At 39.5% G+C, this 19,854-nt stretch overlaps 1 non-coding gene across 1 annotated transcript; it reads right to left on the bottom strand.

The window, feature by feature from the left end:
• Nucleotides 1-220: 220 nt before the first annotated feature.
• Nucleotides 221-327, bottom strand: LOC142182393 (small nucleolar RNA R71). Its single transcript, XR_012711228.1, has one exon. It is a non-coding gene; the product is annotated as a small nucleolar RNA R71 (small nucleolar RNA).
• Nucleotides 328-19,854: the final 19,527 nt, after the last annotated feature.

Here is a 19,854-nt window from a genome sequence, read left to right as displayed (position 1 = left end):
TCGAAGACCCACAACAATATCTGAATAGCTTTTATCAATTTGTGTCACTCAAAGACAACCGAATGTGACTCCTAAAGCAATTAAATTATTATTGTTCCCATTTTTAATGACTGGGGAGGCTCAAACTTGGTTGAATTCGCTCCCAGTAAACTCCATTGCTACTTGGGAGGTACTAGTCAAGCAGTTCTTAAATAAGTTCTATCCACCCAACAAAACTGCGAGGCAAATTGATGAGATATTGCAATTCAGGCAGAAACCGACTGAGACTTTGCAAGAAACCTGGGAGAGGTTTAAGGGTATGCTGGTGAAGTGTCCACACCATAGCATCCCGGATCAGATGCTGGGACAAAGATTCTACATGGGTTTGGCTAACAGTCTGAAGGCCAATGTAGATGCTTCAGCCGGGGGTGCATTCTTCAGCAAAACATTCACAGTGTAAGATTCTTCTTGACAAGATGTCTCAAAATTTAGACTGCATGACGAGAGATACAACACTCACTCCAATAGTGCATTCTATTGATCTTGAACCAAACAATACAAATGCAGAAAACATAGCCACTCTCATGACCCAGATAAGCTTGCTGACAAAGAAAATTGATGAGATGGGTACGAAACAGGTGCGCATTGTTGATACGACAAATGGAGGCCTATGCGTTCCCTGCATTAATCAGTCATATGTTTGCTCATGGAGTGGAGAGAATGATAACCAGCGCTTCAAATAAGACATGAATTACATCAATAATTTTGGAGGTCAGAGGCAAGATGGACAACAATGGGGACCTCAAAATCAGCAGTAGAGACCAACCCAGCAACAACATAATACCAATCCAGGGGGAGCACGACCACATGGCCAAGTCGTGCCTTATCAAAGGTAGCAGGGTTATAATTAGCAGCACCAACAACAGTTGGCTTACCAATCGCCTCATCAACAACAAGAAATATGATAGAAATTAGGGGCATGCTGCAACAACTCATCGGGACAAATGGAAAGATGCAAGAAATGTTAGCTGCACATGATTCGGCTATTAACGGCATTGAATTTGGGACAGCTATTTATGGCCTTGAACAATTGCCCACACGGAACTTTGCCTACAGACACAAACATCAATCCAAATGAGCATAACCCAAATCAGTTAATGGCAGTGAGTCTCAAGAATGGAAGAGATTTAGACAGAGAGCAAGAAGTTGCTCAATCTAGGAGAGACGCAATGCCAATTACTCCAGTGATATTAGAGACCGACAAGTCAACGGAGCTCACAAAGGTTGTAATTGAACAGGCACAAGTTGACAAAGGCAAGGAGAAGGAAATTGAACAACTCCCAGAATAAGTGGTGGAGAAGGATCCTAATAAATAAAAGACACCAAGCAGTGGGCAGAAGCTAATTACTGTATCATTCCCTCAGAGGTTGGCCAAGCAAAAGAAAGATGATCAATACAGCAAAGAACACTTGAATATTCCGCTGATGGATGCTTTAAGGAAATGTCAGGCTATGCAAAAATGATGAAAGATCTGATGTCTCGAAAATTTGACTTTCAGGACCTATCTACTGTAACTCTGACTTAGACCTGCAGTGCGGTAGTGACAAGACCTATGGCTCAAAAATTGTCTGATACCGGTAGTTTCACTATCCCATTCACAAATGGAAGTTATGCTTTTGCTAAAGCATTGTGTGACTTGGTAGCTAGTATCAACTTGATGTCTTTGGCAATATACACAAAACTAGGCATTGGCAGAGCTAGACCGACCTCAATGTTACTGCAACTAGCTGATCGCATAGTCAAAAGACCAACGGGAATTCTAGATGATGTGCTTGTCCAAGTGGGAAAGTTTGTATTTCATGTTGACTTTGTTATTCTTGACTATCAAGTGGATGAAGAAATACTAATAATTTTGGGGAGGCAGTTCTTAGCCACTAGGAGAACATTGATCGATTGCGAGACTGGTGAGTTAAAAATGAGGTTGAATAATGAAGAAATAATATTCAATGTTCAACAATCTATGAGGAGACCCAGCGAATTTGCAAATTGCTCGCTAGTGGAGGCCGTGGATGTAATACTACAAGAGGAGGATGAGATCCTTAATGTCAGAGATCCGTTAGAAGCCTGCTTGATGAATTTGGAAAATGTGGATGGTGAAGAGTTAGCAGAGTGGGTCATGGCTCTCGAAGGTCAAGGGTTCTGGTCAAGGGAACCCTAGTTCGAGCCCCTACGCTTAAAAGAAAGAACAACACCACCCGTGAAACCATCGATAGAGGAGTCACCACAGTTGGACCTGAAACCGCTTCTAGCTCACCTCAGGTACGCCTTCTTAGGGCCTAATTCTACTTTACCTATTATTATATTATTCGATTTGTTAGATGTGCAAGTAGAGCAACTCGTACATGTGTTATAGGAATATAAGACTGTTATTGATTGGACCATGATAGACATAAAGGGTATCAACCCGGCTTTTTGTATGCACAAGATTCTCTTGGAAGAAGGGCACAAACCTTCTAGAGAACATCAAAGAAGGCTGAACCCGAATATGAAAGTGGTGGTAAAGAAAGAAGTGATCAATTGGTTAGATGCGGGAATCATCTTCCCCATCGCTGACAGTAGTTGGGTCAGCCCTATTTAGTGTGTGCCGAAGAAGGGAGGAATAACGATCGTGCAAAATGAGAATAACGAGTTGATCTCGACTCGTACAGTCACGGGTTGGCGAATTTGCATGGATTATCGGAAATTGAACACAGCCACCCGGAAAGACCATTTTCCCTTGCCATTCATTGACCAAATGTTGGACAGGCTGGCTGGGCGGTCTCTCTTCTACTTCTTGGATGGATATTTGTGGTACAATCAGATTTCAATAGCCCCTGAAGACAGAGAGAAAACATCTTTTACTTGTCTGTATAACATCTTTTCCTTTCAGAGAATGTCGTTTAGCCTTTGCAATGCACTGGCTACATTTTAGAGGCGTATGTTAGCCATTTTCACGGATATGGTTGAAGATATTATGGAAGTATTTATGGATGATTTCTCCGTGGTGGGGGATTCATTCGAAGACTATCTTCACAATTTAAGAGGAGTGCTAAAAAGATGTTTGGAGACAAATTTAGTGTTGAATTGGGATAAGTGCCATTTTATGGTACAAGAAGGGATAGTGTTGGGGCATCGAGTGTCCAATAAAGGAATTAAGGTCGACCATGCTAAGGTTGACGTGATTGAGAAGTTGCCACCGCCCACTTCGGTTAAGGCAGTGAGAAGTTTCCTTGGGCATGCCAGATTCTACAGGCGGTTCATAAAAGATTTCTCTAAAATTGCTAACCCTTTATGTAAACTCCTTGAAAAGGATCATCCCTTTGCGTTCTCTAATGATAGCAGGTTGGCATTTTAGGAGCTGAAGAATAGACTGGTGACTACACCAATCATCGTTTCACCCAACTGGGAGCAACCTTTCGAGCTCATGTGTGATGCGAGTGACTATGCTATAGGAGCAGTCTTGGGGTAGCACAATGATAAGATAATGCACCCAATTTACTATGCAAGCAGCACGTTAAGCAGTGCACAGCTCAATTATACCGTAACTGAGAAGGAGATGTTAGTTGTGTTATTTGCATTAGACAAATTCAGGTCGAATTTGATTGGTTAAAAAGTTATTGTTTATACTGACCATGCAACACTTAGGTAATTGATAGCAAATAAGGAGTAAAAGCCACGCTTGATCAATTGGGTTCTTTTGCTACAAGAATTCGAACTGGAGATCCACGACAGAAAAGGGACAGATAACCAAGTGGCAGACCAACTTTCAAGGTTGGAGGGAACTGAAAAGAAGGTAGAGGTTGAAGATATAATTGAGACATTCCTGGATGAACAATTACTAGCAGTGGCAATAATGGAGACGCCATGGTATGCTGATATTGCTCATTATTTAGCAAGCAGTATTGTACCTTATGAACTCTCTTCAATTCAAAATAAAAAATTCTTTCGCGATTGTTGGTCTTATTACTTGGATGAACCTCTACTCTTTATAATATGTGTAGATAACATGATCCGGAGGTGTATCCCCGAGAAAGATCAACCTTTGGTTTTGCTGGTTTGCCATGCTTCACCATATGGTGGGCACTTTGGATGAATTCGAACAGTGGGGAAGGTGTTGGAGTGGGGTTTGTATTGGCCGACTTTATTCAAGGGTGCCCATGCTTGGGTGAAAAGTTGTGATGAGTGCCAACGGACAAGCAACATATCTCGTCGTCACGAGATACCGATGACTACAATTCAGGAGGTGGAAGTATTTGGCATGTGAGGGATTGATTTTATGAGGCCATTTGTCTGCTCGTATGGTAAAAAATACATATTGGTAGCAGTTTATTATGTCTCCAAATGGGTTGAAGCTGTGGCCCTTCCAACAAATGATGCCACATGAGTAACAATCTTTCTAAAGAAAAATATTTTCACACGTTTTGGCACTCCGAGAGCTATAATCAATGATGGTGGAACCCATTTTTGCAATAGATCGTTTGCAAGGTTGTTAGAAAAGTATGGAGTTCGCCATAAAGTTGCCACACCTTACCACCCACAGACGAGCGGGGCAAGTAGAAGTGTCCAACATGGAAATCAAAAGTGTCCTGACCAAAACAGTGAATGCGACGATGATTGGGAAAAGAAGCTGCATGATGCATTATGGGAGTACCGCACAACATTTAAAACTCCAATTAGTATGTATCCATAAAAGTTGGTATTTTGAAAAACATGCCATCTTCGGATGAAGCTTGAGCATAAAGCCCTATGGGCACTGCGGCAGTTGAACTTGGATATGGAAACCGCAAGCACAAGTAGAGTCACCGAGCTACATGAACTCGAGGAATTCCGGTTCCATGCATTTGAGAATGCAAGATGGTACAAAGAAAGTATGAAAATGATGCATGATAAGCACATTCTAGACCGGAGCTTCAAATACGGAGATTTCGTGTTGTTATACAACTCGAGATTAAGATTGTTTCTGGGTAAGCTAAAATCTAGATGGTTAGGACCATTTAGAGTTGTGCAAGTGTTCTCCAGTGGAGCAGTAAAAATTGAGTCTGAAGATGGAACGAATAAGTTTAAAGTGAATGGGCAAAGGTTGAAATACTACCTTGGAATGGTTGAAGAAAAAGGGGAGAAAGTTGTGATATCCTTGGAAGAACCCCAATATGTGAGCGAAGTGCAATAATGAAAGTCTGTGTCGTGCCACGATGTTAAATCAGGCGCTTCCTGGGAGGCAACCCATGTTTTGTTATTCGTCGTGCCGCGACATTAAATCAGGCACTTCTTATGAGGCAACCCAATATTTTTCTTTTTGCTTGATTTTCTTATTTGATTTTGAACTATGAAAGCATTGATCTTTCTATTAATGTGCAGGGATGAAATTGTGCGTGTTGGAAGGACTCGGGGTGAAGGAATCAACTTGTAGATAGGTAAAAAGTGGCGAAAAAGGGGAAAATTTCAAAAGCCAAACGTTTGTGTCCGCGCATGGACCGTGCATTTTGAGACCCTTACTGCCCCACGTGCGCGACCGCGCATTGACCATGGACCGAACGCGCACTGGGCGTTGTTTTAGGTTTAGTTAAAGTTTATTTATTTATTTATTTATTTTTTATTTTATTTTCTTTTCATTAGTTTTTACTTTTTTTTACTAATAACCGCCTGCCCCCTTCTTTCCCCCTCTAAAATTTGAAAACAACAAAAAGAAAACCCTTCCCTCCCTCTCAAAAACACCCCACGCATACTATTCTCCCTTCCCCCCAAATTCCCAAAGCAAAAACCTACTTCTCTTTCTTCCTCTTCTCTACTCAATCACTCCCCAATCTCTATTCCTCACAAGATCGCCAGGTAAGTGCCATGGCTTCTATTTTCCTTTTTCTTCAATTTTTTTTAGTTTTTCCAAAAAAAAATTCTTTTCTTCTTCTCTTTTAATTGTATGGTAATAGAAGTCATTTTTATTCTTGTCTGTGTTTTGTATTGCTAATATACTTGTTGTTATGTGAGGATAGTGGATTTTGTTGAGTGGATTGTACATTGTTAAGTCTGTGTTGGAATTGAGGTCGAATTAGGTGTTTGGGAAATTTGGGGTGAATGTGCACATTAAATGTTTGTTTAAATGCCAGAGTGAGTCTTGAATGTAATTTGTGACCAATTGTGTGGGTGAAGTCTGAGTAACCACCCTTGATTCACATATCTTGATTTTCGCTGATGGTGATATTTGTTTCAGGTAGTATGACGCCATCCAAGAAACGAAGAACCACTGGTTCATCCTCCAACAGTCATGCTGGATCATCCAGGCCACGAGTTTTGGCTAATGTTCGCCAGTATGATCGTACCAAGTTCGTATCCAGTGCGGCTCAGGAATGTTTTGGTTTAAAGGCATCAAAGAAACCCGTACCAGAGAGGGGAATTGATATAGGGTCCCTCCAAAATGACTGTCCCAATATATACAGGGAATTGGTCCGTGCAGGCTGGATATTTTCTTTGAAGAACCGGAAGAAGATAATTTGATGATTGTGAGGGAGTTTTACGCTAACATCCCGGAACATGTGAACCATGTCTGTACGGTGTGAAAGAAAAATGTGAACGCATCCATAGAGGCCATTCGGAGAGCTTACAAGTTTCCAATGTTTGGGGAATATCCTGATGCGGAGGACTACTATCAGATCATCAGCAGGGTGGAGTTTGTTCTTTAGGACAATATGTGTGTCCAATAAGGAAGTAGTGTGGATTACGCCAAGGAAGATGTTTCATTCGACTTCACTCACCTTTGAAGGGATGTGTTGGCTGTATATCATTAATAGCCGCCTCATGCCTTCCTCCAACACCACTAAGGTGAATGGTCCCAGAGCTGAATTGATGGTGCTTCATGAATGACCATGATTCTGATGTGGCCAAGGTTATTCACGACGAGATGTTCATTTGTTGCCCAATGAAGAGGTATGGGTTCTTCTTCCCTTCTCTGGTCACTAGATTATGCCGGGAAGCAAGGGTGCCGGAGAACATGAGAGTGGATGGAAGAGTGAAGAAAGAAATAAAGTTTCGGGTAGATAAAGTGACCATTGGGAAATACCCTATGGTACCTGGCGGTGCTAATAGTGATGATTCTGATGCACCAAAGGAGGGAGATGAAAGGCAAGATGAAATTGGGGCTGAGTCACCCACACATGAGCAAGTTGTAGAGGCCGAAAGAACATCTATGGTCAGACGGAATACGCGGATGACAACCTTAGATCATGAAATGGTAGGGTTGCGCACTTCTGTCACAGAATTGGGGGCTTGAGTTGATGCACTAGCCACCTAAAATGCAAAATCAGAAAAGAAGATCATGGCTTGGATGCATACACTGGGGAGGGCGTGCCACCTCGACCCCGGGACTGTCTCCGATAAAGATTGATGTACCAGGGAAGTTTCCTTTATCTTGCATTTCTTTATTTTGTGTGAAATGGGGACATGCCATCATTTTAAGTGTGGGGTGGGGGATACCTTGTTTGTATGTTATATGTAGAATAGTGTAGTTTCGTAGTTAATAATTAAAAAAAACAAAAATTTTCAAAAGAGTTTTGATTTGTCCTTTCTTGAGGGATTAAAGTCGAAGAAAAAATAAATAAATAAACACAAAAAGATTTTCTTTTGTAGTAGTGTATCAATTCCCTCTTGGTTTTTCTTTTGGCCACGGTTCTTTTCCAAGGGTTTCCTTTGAACCGGGTGTAGTTAGTTTTTATTTTTTAGTTAGGAACTCGTGGGCTATGGGATGAAATGGAAATAGGATCATTTAATGTTGTTATGACTTAAATATAGCGGGTACTTTAATATGACGCTTAGGCTCAATTGTTGATTCTTGTAAGAGTGCCTTAAATTGTATATTCTTAATTTGGCTTAAGTACCCTGACTAGAGTGTTTTGATGATCCAATCTGGAGTGAGTCATATGTCATGTGTGTGTGAGGCTTGTTATATTTTGTGCACTGCATTTGATGCCTAGAACTTGCCCCTTGTGTTTGCAAAGCAAAATAGTAGTCTTGTTCAGTCTTGGAAGTGATAAAGGCATTTCTTTGTTGAGCCATTATATGATTTTACCCACCTAATTGTTATGTATTTTAGTTAACCCTATTTATCTTGTAATCCCATTTCTTTGACAACCACATTACAAGCCTTAGCCCTTTGTTTGAATTAACTATCTATGTGAACCCTTTCACCTCTCGTGAGCACTTGAATTGCTATGAACTTGTAAAGGTTAAAGTGTGGGGTGGTTAGTAGGGATTTTGAGTGGAACTAATGAAATAAGGAGAAAGGCACACTTTGTTGAAAAAGCAGCCACTTGAATTGAAAAAAAATTATAGTTGGATTATGCTGAATAATATCCTTTTGGTGGCTTTTAATGTAATTGTGCTTAAAGAAGTATGGGGCGATATACGTGGTGTTGAAGTTGGAGTGTTGGTTTGACATAATTATGGATTTGAGTGTTAAAGTATATGTACTAGTATGCTTAGAGAGGTGTAGTCACTCTTTTATCCAAATATATCCTACCCGACCCGTAGCCTATATTACAACCAAATAAAGTCATACTTGATCCTAGACTGAATGAGCTCGATTAGTAGAGTAGTACACTATGGACAAGCCTATGGAGCATCTTTTGTGGCACAAGAATATTGTTTCGGAGGGTGAGTGAATTCTGTCTATTTTGAAATTCCTCATTGTGCGTGAATTTTATTTGATTGTGGAATGAGTCTCTTTTGTCGTGAGCAGGCACTTGATTCATGAAGGAAAGGTAAATCTTGACCTCTGAGTTAGAGTAAGTGAGAAAGTTAGGAATATTGCGTGGCCCGTGGGAGTCGGCTCTTGAGGTGAAGATGTTACACTACTGTGCTCAATCTATGTGAAATATTCTTTGTGTGACGAGTCAGGGAAGTCGCTTAGTGAAGTTAGCCCTCTGTAGAGTGTGGTTTGATTGCTCAGGGACGAGCAATGGTTTAAGTGTGGGGTGTTGATAGTAGGCTATAACTATGTAGTTTAGCTACTATTTACGCTCTAACTTAGCTGCACTTTATTGATATTTGAATGTTAAATAATAACAAATTGCTCTAATTAAGAACTTTATCCTTTGCAGGAGCAATTCCGGATTATGAGGACGTTAAAGAGTATTTTGGAGTTAATATGGAGCATTGAAGGCCAATCGAAGGTTAGCGCGCATAAAAAGAAGAAAGAAAATGAAGGCAGAAACTCCTCCAGGTGTGCTGTCAATCCGCGGACGCACACGTCAGGCAGAACACTGGGCAAAATGTGCGGTCAATCCGCGGTTGATCGGTGGCCGCACACGGGGTTCCGAAAAAAAAATAGCCCAAGGCCAATTTTGTAATTCCAAAGGTGACTAAACTTGACCTATATGAAGCCTAACTCGCCTAAAAGAGGGAGACTTGTTTTTAGAAGAACGTTGGAGGCAAGAACACAAAAAGGAGCAAGATGGAGAATCATCTACGTGTTTTTCATCATCTTCTTCTTAATTCTATTGTTGGTTATGACTTTTTATATTGTAATCTTATCTAGTAGTACGAGTAGCTAACCCATCATCTAGGGTTGATGGAACCAATTGTTGGATGAAGTCTTGATTACGTTTTAATATAATTGAGCCGTTTTTACTCTATAATTGTTCAACTATGTGTTGTCTTGTGATTAATTGAAGGGCCCTTGATTAATCGTGTCTAGTTATCTTGTGTTGCTTGAGAAAGAACACTTTATTAGATTGTTGTTGAACAACGCCACTTTCGGGTACGTTAAGATATTAATTAGTTGAATTTAAAAGCGGGGTTAGAGATAACGAAGCTTTGGTGTGATATTTATGAGTTGTACAAATTGTCAACTAGAGTAGTTCGAGAGAATGCTTCTAGCAAATTATCGTAATTGATCGAGATATAATTACGGTAAACAAGAACTCATCATCTTTATAGAGTGTTACGACAAGATTATAGCTAACGTGTTAGGAATTAATCCGACAATTGGGGAAATCAATAACCCTAGATCCTTTTACCACTGAATCCAACTTCACTATTACTTATTGATAACTTTATTGCCATCTTTCCTTAGTTAAATAATTTCTGTTAATTTTCAAATAAAATCTTGCATCTGAAAATTGTCTGAGCTTATCATTAGCCTTACTAAAGTGTAGTAAATAGGTTAGTTCCTATAGGATTCGACTCCGAACTCTTGAACCGGATTATATTTGCAGCGACCGCTTAGTCCTTTTTATAAGGCGAAGTTGGGCATGATCAGACAACTAGAAAGTGATCATGGACACTCTGGTACAACACGGGTCGATTATTGAGGATTTGGCCAAAGAAGTGAAGAAGATGAGGAAGTTCCAGGCAAGCAAGAAGCCAGTTGGCAAGCTCAGGAAGGAGGTGACCAGACTTGCGACGGCTAGGGATCTACCTTTTGATATGCTACTTGAACCGGATTATATTTACAGCGACCGCTTAGTCCTTTTTATAAGGCGCAGTTAGGCGTGATCAAAGAACCAGAAGAAGATCATGAACACTCTAGTACAACACATGTCGGTTATTGAGGAGTTGGCTAAAGAAGTGAAGAAGATGAGGAAGTCCCAAGCAAGAAAGAAGTCGGTTGACAAGCTCAAGAACGATGTGACCATACTTGCAACGGCTGGGGATGTACCTTTTGATATGCTACTTGAACCACACCACCCCGTCCTAGATCCACTTGTACTATCTGCATTGGTTGCACCAGCTTGACAGCCTGAGGAGCAAAACCTTATTGCCGACACTGCTGAGGTAGTATGTGCGATGTTTACCACGCCCGCCACGCCAAGATATGATGATGATGAGATACACTTGGCTGAACCAACGGGTGATGATGTTGCTGGGGGAACTGAGATGTCCAAGGATCCTTAGGGAGTTTTCTTCACCCTTGTCTGGCCCCCTTTTTCTCGCAAAATCGGGTTTTGACATTTTTGGGCAACTCTTTTCTGAGAGGGTAAGGAATTGGAATTGGAAGAGTCGCCACCGAACGGATTAAGGTACATTAGGGCACCTACAATAGATAACTCGTACAACCAGTTTACATCACCAGAGATCGGGTAAGGGCTCGAAATTACCTTAAGGGGAAGGTGTTAGGCACCCCTCGAGGTCTACAATGGTGGGTCCCGTAAGCAAATTAGTCTAAAAGGAGAGAAAGCAATTTGGACAAATACAATATTTAATTTATACTAAATAGGGGTATAGAGGATGGTCCTAAGTTTTTTAGCCTATAGGATCATTCCATGCAATACTTTGTAACTCCCTCAAGTCGGGGTGTTACTCATAGCAAAGAGCATGGGCTATCATCTCCTTACTACCCAATTACTATCTTTAAGTTGTTACTTAAGCGTTCTAGTAGTTTCTAGATTGTCCTTATGCGTGCTCTACACGTCCCTTACGTATGGCCCTAGAGGTATTAGGACCTCCATTTTGGATAGTTCTAGACCAATCCTGTATTATTTAAAAATGTGAAATCTAGATGACAAACAAAAAAAAGTAGGACTTTCAGATAAAGAACAAGTATGGGGTCATATTGACCTCAACACATAGGCAACAAAAGCACACAATTGAATCAGCAAACTCTATTAACTTTGGAATCCTATAGGCAGGATGTCTATGTGAGAAAATAGTGTGTAAAAGGCAATTTTATTAAGGCTAGCATTAAGACCTATTTGTTTGCCTACTGATTTTATTCAGCATAAATCTGGGCACTTCAGGCAGTAATATGTCACAATTATAAATCCAGAATCATTATTAAGGCCTACAGATACATTGCCTAAGTGATTGACAATAGCGATTGAATTCAGAATCTGTTAACAGAATCTTATATGCATGATTTCTATGAGCTTATTAATTACAGACCAATAGACATGGTTTCTGGGTGTAGCACTGATTTAAACTCATAAAGATAGATTTTATTTCCTATAGACATGCTTTCTAATTGCTGAACTGACTTAAATCCTATAGGCATGATATCTATTGATTTAAATCCTATAGGCATGATTTCTAGGTTTGAAATTGATTTTAGTCCTATAAGCATGATATCTATTGCTGGATTGATTTAAACCTTAAAGGCGTAATATCTATTGATTGTGTATGGGCGGAAATTAAACAAATTTGCCAGGAATGACAGTTAATTCAAACAACCAGATCCTATAGGCATGCTTGCTAATGCACCTTTGCTGAAAACATGTATAGATCCTATTAACATGATTTCTAATGTGCATAATTGAACGAATGTCCAATAAGCAGGATCTCTAGTATGCAAATACAGAATCGAAATGATCATGAAAGTCCTTAGGCAAGATTTCTAAACACAGTATAGTACTCACACAGTTCAATCAACATAATTAAATCCTATAGGCAGGATTTCTACCCAATTTTAACAAAATATATAAGAAACCCCCCCTCCAGCTTTACTAAATATCCCCAAATCTATTATTACATAGTTATTACATACCAGAATAACTGAATGAAATACATAAAGTTATTAGTACATTATAGGGAGCCTTCATAAGCCCAAATAAACCTGGGAACCAAGCCTTTCCACATAACAGCTTAGAAGCATAGCAATGATTCATCCGCAATACATTAAACCCAGGCTTCCAGTGTGTCAAAATTCCCAAAGAGCCTCAAGGACCCCGGGCAATGCTCACAAAAGAACCACACATTCAGCAAAGAGTTCATAAAAGATTGGAAAAAATTAGTTCCCCAGTGTGTCAGAGTTCAAATGAGTCTCAAGGACCCTAGGCAGTACTCACACTAGGGTGGTTGAGAACCTAAGGGACTAAGAGAATATAAAGAGGGAAGGTCTAGGTTTTTAAAATATAGTTGGATTTTAGAAGAAACTGGATTCAGAACATAGAATTATTGGTGGAACTGCATCAAGGAAACATACAAAATTCATGTTTAAACACATAGTTCAAATAGGTTGAAGCCTAGTTGAGTTGAATACTTATGCTAATATTCAAACAGTCATGATTTAATCATAACAACAATTAGGAAGAAACATTTGAGTTAAACAAACAAGACATGTGAGTTAAGTAACAAGCTAACTGATTACATCTTTATAGTGCAAAGTTCAGAATGGGTAGATGATTAATAAACAGTGCATGAAACAGATTAAACCTTAGGCTAACCCATGAGAGGATTCATGTTATTCAAAGCTAATTAGTCCTAGGTTAATAGTGTCACTAAATGGAATCACACAATCAGGTGAAGGACAGAATCATTCTGAGAATTGCAACATGCTAGTCAAGAAAAACATAGAGAATGGAATTTGCAAAGGTTAGGGCATACCAGTTAAGTGAGGAAGCAAGTAAGTATACCACAGCAATGGGGTTCCAGAATAATTTTGGCCTTGGCTTTCAGCAGACCAAAATTAAGAGATACTTAGCACAGAAATCAAAACAAGAGGGCAAGAGAGAGCTTAAGCTTTTGTTAGTGAGAATCAGAGAGTTCGGGCCTTGTTTAGAGGGAATGGGAAGGGGTTTAAATAGTACCCAATGAAACAGACAAATAAGGTAATAAGTCAATCATACATAAACAAGGAATGAAAATAATTCCACAATCAATTTAAGTCGGCTCCAATCAATTAACAGAACATAATAACATAAAATCAGACGGCTATTACTAACAATTAGGAAGGGTATTATACAGAATCATTCGATATTCAAAATGCCGGATCAAATAAGGTAGGGAGTAATGAGAACAGGTTAATCGAAAAAATAAGGGAATATCAGTACCATACAAAAACGAAGGACTGGAATTTCAGTAAAGATTTCACAAACCCTAATTTGGGGTAAATAAAATTAGTCAGCAATCAACGACAAAGTTAAGGACAAATAAACTAAAATATTAAGAGAAATAATTAAATAATCGAAACCCTAGAAAAATAGGTAGAAATACAAAGACATATAGACGGAAATAATTAGGGTAAGTGAAATCAATTAAAAGTAATAAAGGAACAATAATAGATACACAGAGATGAAACAACAGATTTGGTTCGTTTTCTTTGAAAATTAAAACCCTAATTTTAGGGTAAATGAAATCGGTCAGAAATAGAAATTATAAAAATTATAAACGTAGAGATAGATATACTGGAACATCAAAAGGAAAAATACAAAAGAATAAAGAATCATTTTAGATCTGGAAACATCTAAACCCTAATTTTAGGGTAAGTAAAAATCAACAAAATTAACCAAAGGAAAGCTATAATAAAGATGCACAGAATATATATACGGAAAAATTAAAGGAAAATAAATAGAGAAACTATAATATATTTTGAAAAGATTCGAACCCTAGCTTTAGGGTGAATGAAAAATCAAACCAAATCTTAAAGATTCACACCAAAAGACGAAGAATGAACATAGATGAAAAAGGATAAAGGTTCGAACCAGATTTGGTCCGGAATAAGGAAAATCGGCTTGCCATGTTAGGCAAGCAATTATGTTATGCCATAAACGAGTAACCAACAACGAGAAAGGATCAATAAGGTAAGAAAATCCCCGATTGATTCCATATCTGGATGGAATCGAAAGGGGTTAAGGGTGACGACACTGGGGTTTTGAGAGGAGAAGATGAGAGGGAGTGTATAGAGACGGCGGGTGGGGTGAAATGATTAGGGTTTAGATGGGTTAGGTTAATTTAAAAGGGTTAGGGTGATGTGGACCGTTGATCTTAGAAATCAACGGTCCTGATTAAAGGGATTTCTGGGTCGGGTGGTTTAATTGGGTAGGGGTAATTGAGTATTGGGCTGGTGTATATAATTGGTCTAGGTCCAAAATTAATTAGAAAGGGGCTAGATTTTAAATACCCAATTAAATTAGTAAAATAATTTGTAAAAATAATTAATAAATAATAAAAATGTCATTTGTGCATGAAAATAATTTAAAATACTTACTTAACATTATAAAAATATAAAAAGTCATTTTCTATATAGATAATATAATTATGCATATATATGGGCTATTATTGCAAAATGTGCAATTATAGCCTTAAAATGCAAATGTAATTATGAAAAAGGCAATAAAAATATTTAAGAACTATATGGATATAAATGATGAATTTAGATGATTAAATCATCATAAAAATAATATGAAGGATAATTATTGAATATATGTATAATAAAAAATGCAGAAATAAATGGATTTAAAGCCTTTAAAATTATAGAAAAATTGTAAAACACTTGGGGATGTTTGTAAATGTAATAATAATGTAGCACTATTTTGAAGATATATATGCATATTTAAAATATATGAGGGAAAAATTGGGTATCAATAGTTGTCCCTCTTTACCCGAGAAGGATGAAAGAGTTGTCGGGTAAAGAAATGATGATCGATTTTGACCGAATGGGGTGTGTTGAAAAAATATAGTCCGCACCCTAGTCTCTGAGGTGCCTACATATCCCTAGTTTTACAAGAATCAGACCATGTGTAGTTCTATATCCAACGGTGAATGAAACCGATGGAATTGTTATAGGAATGGTTATGTTTTGGAAAGGGTTCCTTTTGGGAAGGATAGTATCAGATGGGTTTATGTGGAGTTATGAATGTGAATCTGAAGCGTAACGGATGTATCATAGGGCAGATATCTAAACGGTCATAGAGTAAAGGCGAGTAATTGATGGGAATTGGTTACGTTTGAAATAACGGCAAGGTATAAATGGTATGAGCAGAAATCGGAGCGAAAGTTGCTCCCGTTTTAAGAACGGTTACTTCCTGGATTACCTACAAAACTTAAAAACACACCGTATGCAAGTATATAGATTATTGCAAGAATTTTAAGCATGATAAAAATTCCCTTTGGACCATGAAGGTTGTCTTTGGACAATGAGGATGTCGTCCTTAGACCATGACGTCCCAGGCCATCAATCATGAGATAAGGGATTCACCGACCATGAAATGATGTTCTCGGTCCATGAGAATGGTGCCTCTGAGCCATGACGCCTTTGAATAATGATGTGCAGTATTGAGAGATCCTCAGGCCATGACATAGTGTCTTCAGGCTATGAGGATAATGCCTTCGGATTATGATGCCTTTGGACAAGTTGGCTATACATCAGCCTATGAAGTGCAGAGACATGATACCAAAGGTAATAACAAGGCAAAGCTTAGCCTCATGCAGAGTTTGGGGGCAGAGCTTAGCCTTGATAGAAGAAGATAATGCAAAGTTTAGAATAGAGCAACACTTATGCAGAGGGAGACAATGCTTAGTCTCATGAGAAGGCATTGCTTAGCCTTATGCAAATAGGGAGGCAGGGCTTAGTCTCATACAAAGAAAAGGCAATGCTTAGCCTTATGCAAATATAGAGGCATGGCTTAGCCTCATGCAAGGTTTGAGATAGGGCTTAGTCTCATGCAAAGAGAAGGCAATGCTTAGCCTTATGCAGTGGACAAATAGCAAATAGGAGCAGAAGCTGGAGATATGTTTGTGCTTGGCGGTCCGATTGTTATGAAGGTAATGATTTTAAGGCGCATGTACTTGTGGTTATTCCTTGTCCCTGCACTCAAACAAAAATCGTGAATTTTGTGGGGAGGTTGGTTCGTGCCTTTGTCTGCTTGTTTTGCTTTGCTTTGCTTTGGAGACCCTGTTCGAGTTACCCTGGGTAACACCTGGCGGCCATAGAAATAAAGTTTTTGAAAATATGCACTTATTGATGGAATAAAATCATTTTATAAAACATAGTGGTGTATAATATCAAGTAAATTAGATGAATTAATGACTGTGACACTTTTAGAGACATTGCAGCTTCTTTGAGTTAGAATTTTGAGGGTCCTCCTCAAAATTTTGCCCCATCCTTCGGTTGTTCTGTATGTAATGAAGTTTGTTGGATCTGCTCCAAAATTTTGAGAATCCTTCTCAAAATTCTGCTCCAGTTACTTAACCGATTACTGACTGTCTTGCATATGATGACGTCGGCTGGACTTGCTCCGGAATTTTGAGGGTCCTTCTCAAAATTCTGCCCCAGTTTTTGGTTTTGGGAAAATGAAGATTTTATTAAGATGTGACCGAACCCACAGGGCGGCCTACGTATACCCTCTTAAATGGGAATCAGGTCAAGCATAGTTTAGTTTACATCAGATGAAGGAATGTAAACAATCTAAACATAGTATCTCTTGACTGCGTCTGAATTGATAGGTTTTGGCCAGACTTCTCCATCCATATCTACAAGTATGAGTGCTCCTCCTATTAGTACCCTATGAGCCGTGTAAGGACATTCCCAGTTAGGTGAAAATTTCCCTTTGGCTTCATCTTGATATGGGAAGATTCGCCTCAGCACCAACTGCCTCGGTGTGAATTGTCTAGATTTGACCCTTTTGTTGAAATCTCTGGACATTCTGTTCTGATAAAGCTGACCATGACATACTGCATTCATCTTTTTTCCATCTATGAGGGCTAACTGCTCATAGCGGCTCCTTTCCATTCTGCATCACTGAATTCGACTTCTTGTATGATCCTTAAATAAGGAATTTCTACCTTGGTGGGAATGACAGCTTCGGTACAATAAACTAGCAGATAGTGAGTTTCCCCGATTGATGTGCGAACTGTGGTACGGTACCCCAATAGGGCAAAGTGTAACTTCTCGTGCCATTGGTTGTGATTTTCTATCATTTCCCTGAGTATCTTTTTGATGTTCTTATTGGCAGCTTCCACGGCTCCGTTCATTTGAAGCATGTATGTCGTGGATTTTTTGTGCTTGATTTTGAAGGTTTCACACGTGAATTTCATCAGATCACTATTGATGTTGGCGGCATTATCAGTGATGATGGACTCGGGAACCCCAAAACGACAAACAATACGATCCCTAATAAAATCTACGATGAATTTCTTGGTTACAACTTTGTAAGATGCAGATTCAACCCATTTAGTGAAATAGTTAATGGCCACTAAAATGAACTGGTGCCCGTTAGAGGCATTGGGCTCGATTGGGCCAATGATATCTATTCCCCAGGCAGCAAAAGGCCAAGGTGAGCTTGTTGCATTAAGCCCGTTTGGCGGCACTCGTATCATATCTGCATGTATTTGGCATTGGTAGCATTTCTGAACATATTGTATGCAGTCTGTCTCCATGGTCATCCAAAAGTATCCGACCCTGAGTATCTTCTTGGCCAAGATAAAGTCGTTCATATGTGGGCTGCAGGTTCCGAAATGTCTTCTCGAGCAATTTGGAAGCCTCTTTGGCGTCAACACACCTTAATAGTCCTTGATCAGATGTTCTTCTATACAAAATTCCTCCGTTTTGGAATAAGTGATTGGACAACCTCCATAGTGTGTGTTTCTGAGTATGGTTTGCCTATTCTAGGTACTCTCCTTTTGCCAAGTACTCTTTGATGTCGTGGAACCAAGGTTTTCCATCCGTTTCTTCTTCAACATGAGCGTAGTATGCTGGCTGATTATGGATCCTCACCAAAATGGGATCGATGAAATTCTTGTCTAGATGTTGTATCATTGATGACAAAGTGGCCAGTGCATCTGCGAACTCGTTCTGGACTCTTAGAACTTGTTTGAATTCTATCTTTGTGAACGTCTTCATCAATTCTTGCACATGATACAAGTGTGGTAGTATCGTGGTATTTTTCGTAGCCCATTTTCCTTGAACCTGATGTACCAGAAGATCTGAATTACCAATTACCAGCAACTCTTGTATATTTATATCGATGGCCAAATTGATCCCTATGATGCAAGCCTCATATTCTGCCATGTTGTTAGTACATGGGAACCTAATCTTTGCGGATATCGGATAATGTTGACCGATCTCTGACACCAAAATCGCTCCAATACTCACTCCTTTGAAGTTTGCAGCTCCATCGAAGAACATTCTCCAACCATCATAGGCTTCAGCAATGTCCTCTCCTACAAATGACACTTCTTCGTCAGGAAAATACATTTTTAGTTGTTCGTATTCTCCTCCCATAAGGTTTTCAGCAAGATGGTCTGCTAACGCTTGTCCTTTGACTGCCTTCTGAGTTACATAGATGATATCGAACTCACTTAATAATATCTGCCATTTGGCTAACTTCCCGGTAGGCATAGGCTTCTGAAAGATGTACTTCAGAGTTTCCATTCTTGATATGAGGTATGTGGTATAGGCACAGAAGTAATGCCTCAATTTCTGAGTTGTCCATGTCAAAGCACAGCAAGTGCGTTTTAGCAGAGAGTACCGTGCTTCTAAGGTGTGAACTTCTTACTCAAGTAATATATGACTTGCTCCTTTCTTCCTGGCTCGTCATGTTGTCCCAAAACACAGCCGAAAGCCCCGTCTAATATGGACAAATAGAGTAGCAAAGGTCTCATAGGTTCTGACGGGACTAGGACTGGTGGCGTGGACAGGTATTCCTTAATTTTGTCAAAAGCCCTTTGACAATCTTCAGTCCACCTGGTTTCAGCATCCTTCCTCAACATTTTGAAGATGGGTTCACATATTACTGTGGACTGTGCTATGAAGCGGCTGATGTAGTTGAGGCATCCTAGGAAGCTCATCACATCCCTTTTGCTCTTTGGTGATGGTAACTCTTGGATAGCTTTAACTTTTGATGGGTCCAACTCGATTCCTCAGCAGTTGGCGATGAATCCTAACAATTTTCCTGCAGGAACCCCAAATGCACATTTTGCGGGGTTCAGTTTTAAATTGTACCTCCGTAGCCTGTCAAAGAACTTCCTCAAGTCTGCTATATGATCTGTGGCCCTCTTGGATTTGATGATGATGTCGTCAACATATACCTCTATTTCCTTGTGTATCATATCATGGAAGATGGTCGCGATGGCTCTCATATAGGTGGACCCAGCATTCTTTAGACCGAATGGCATCATTTTGTAGCAGTACAC

Source organism: Nicotiana tabacum, chromosome 6 (assembly GCF_000715075.1).
Source record: "Nicotiana tabacum cultivar K326 chromosome 6, ASM71507v2, whole genome shotgun sequence".
In the NCBI taxonomy this organism is placed as follows: domain Eukaryota; kingdom Viridiplantae; phylum Streptophyta; class Magnoliopsida; order Solanales; family Solanaceae; genus Nicotiana; species Nicotiana tabacum.
Note: the sequence above shows the minus strand (reverse complement) of the source record. Positions and strands in the feature narration are given on the sequence as shown.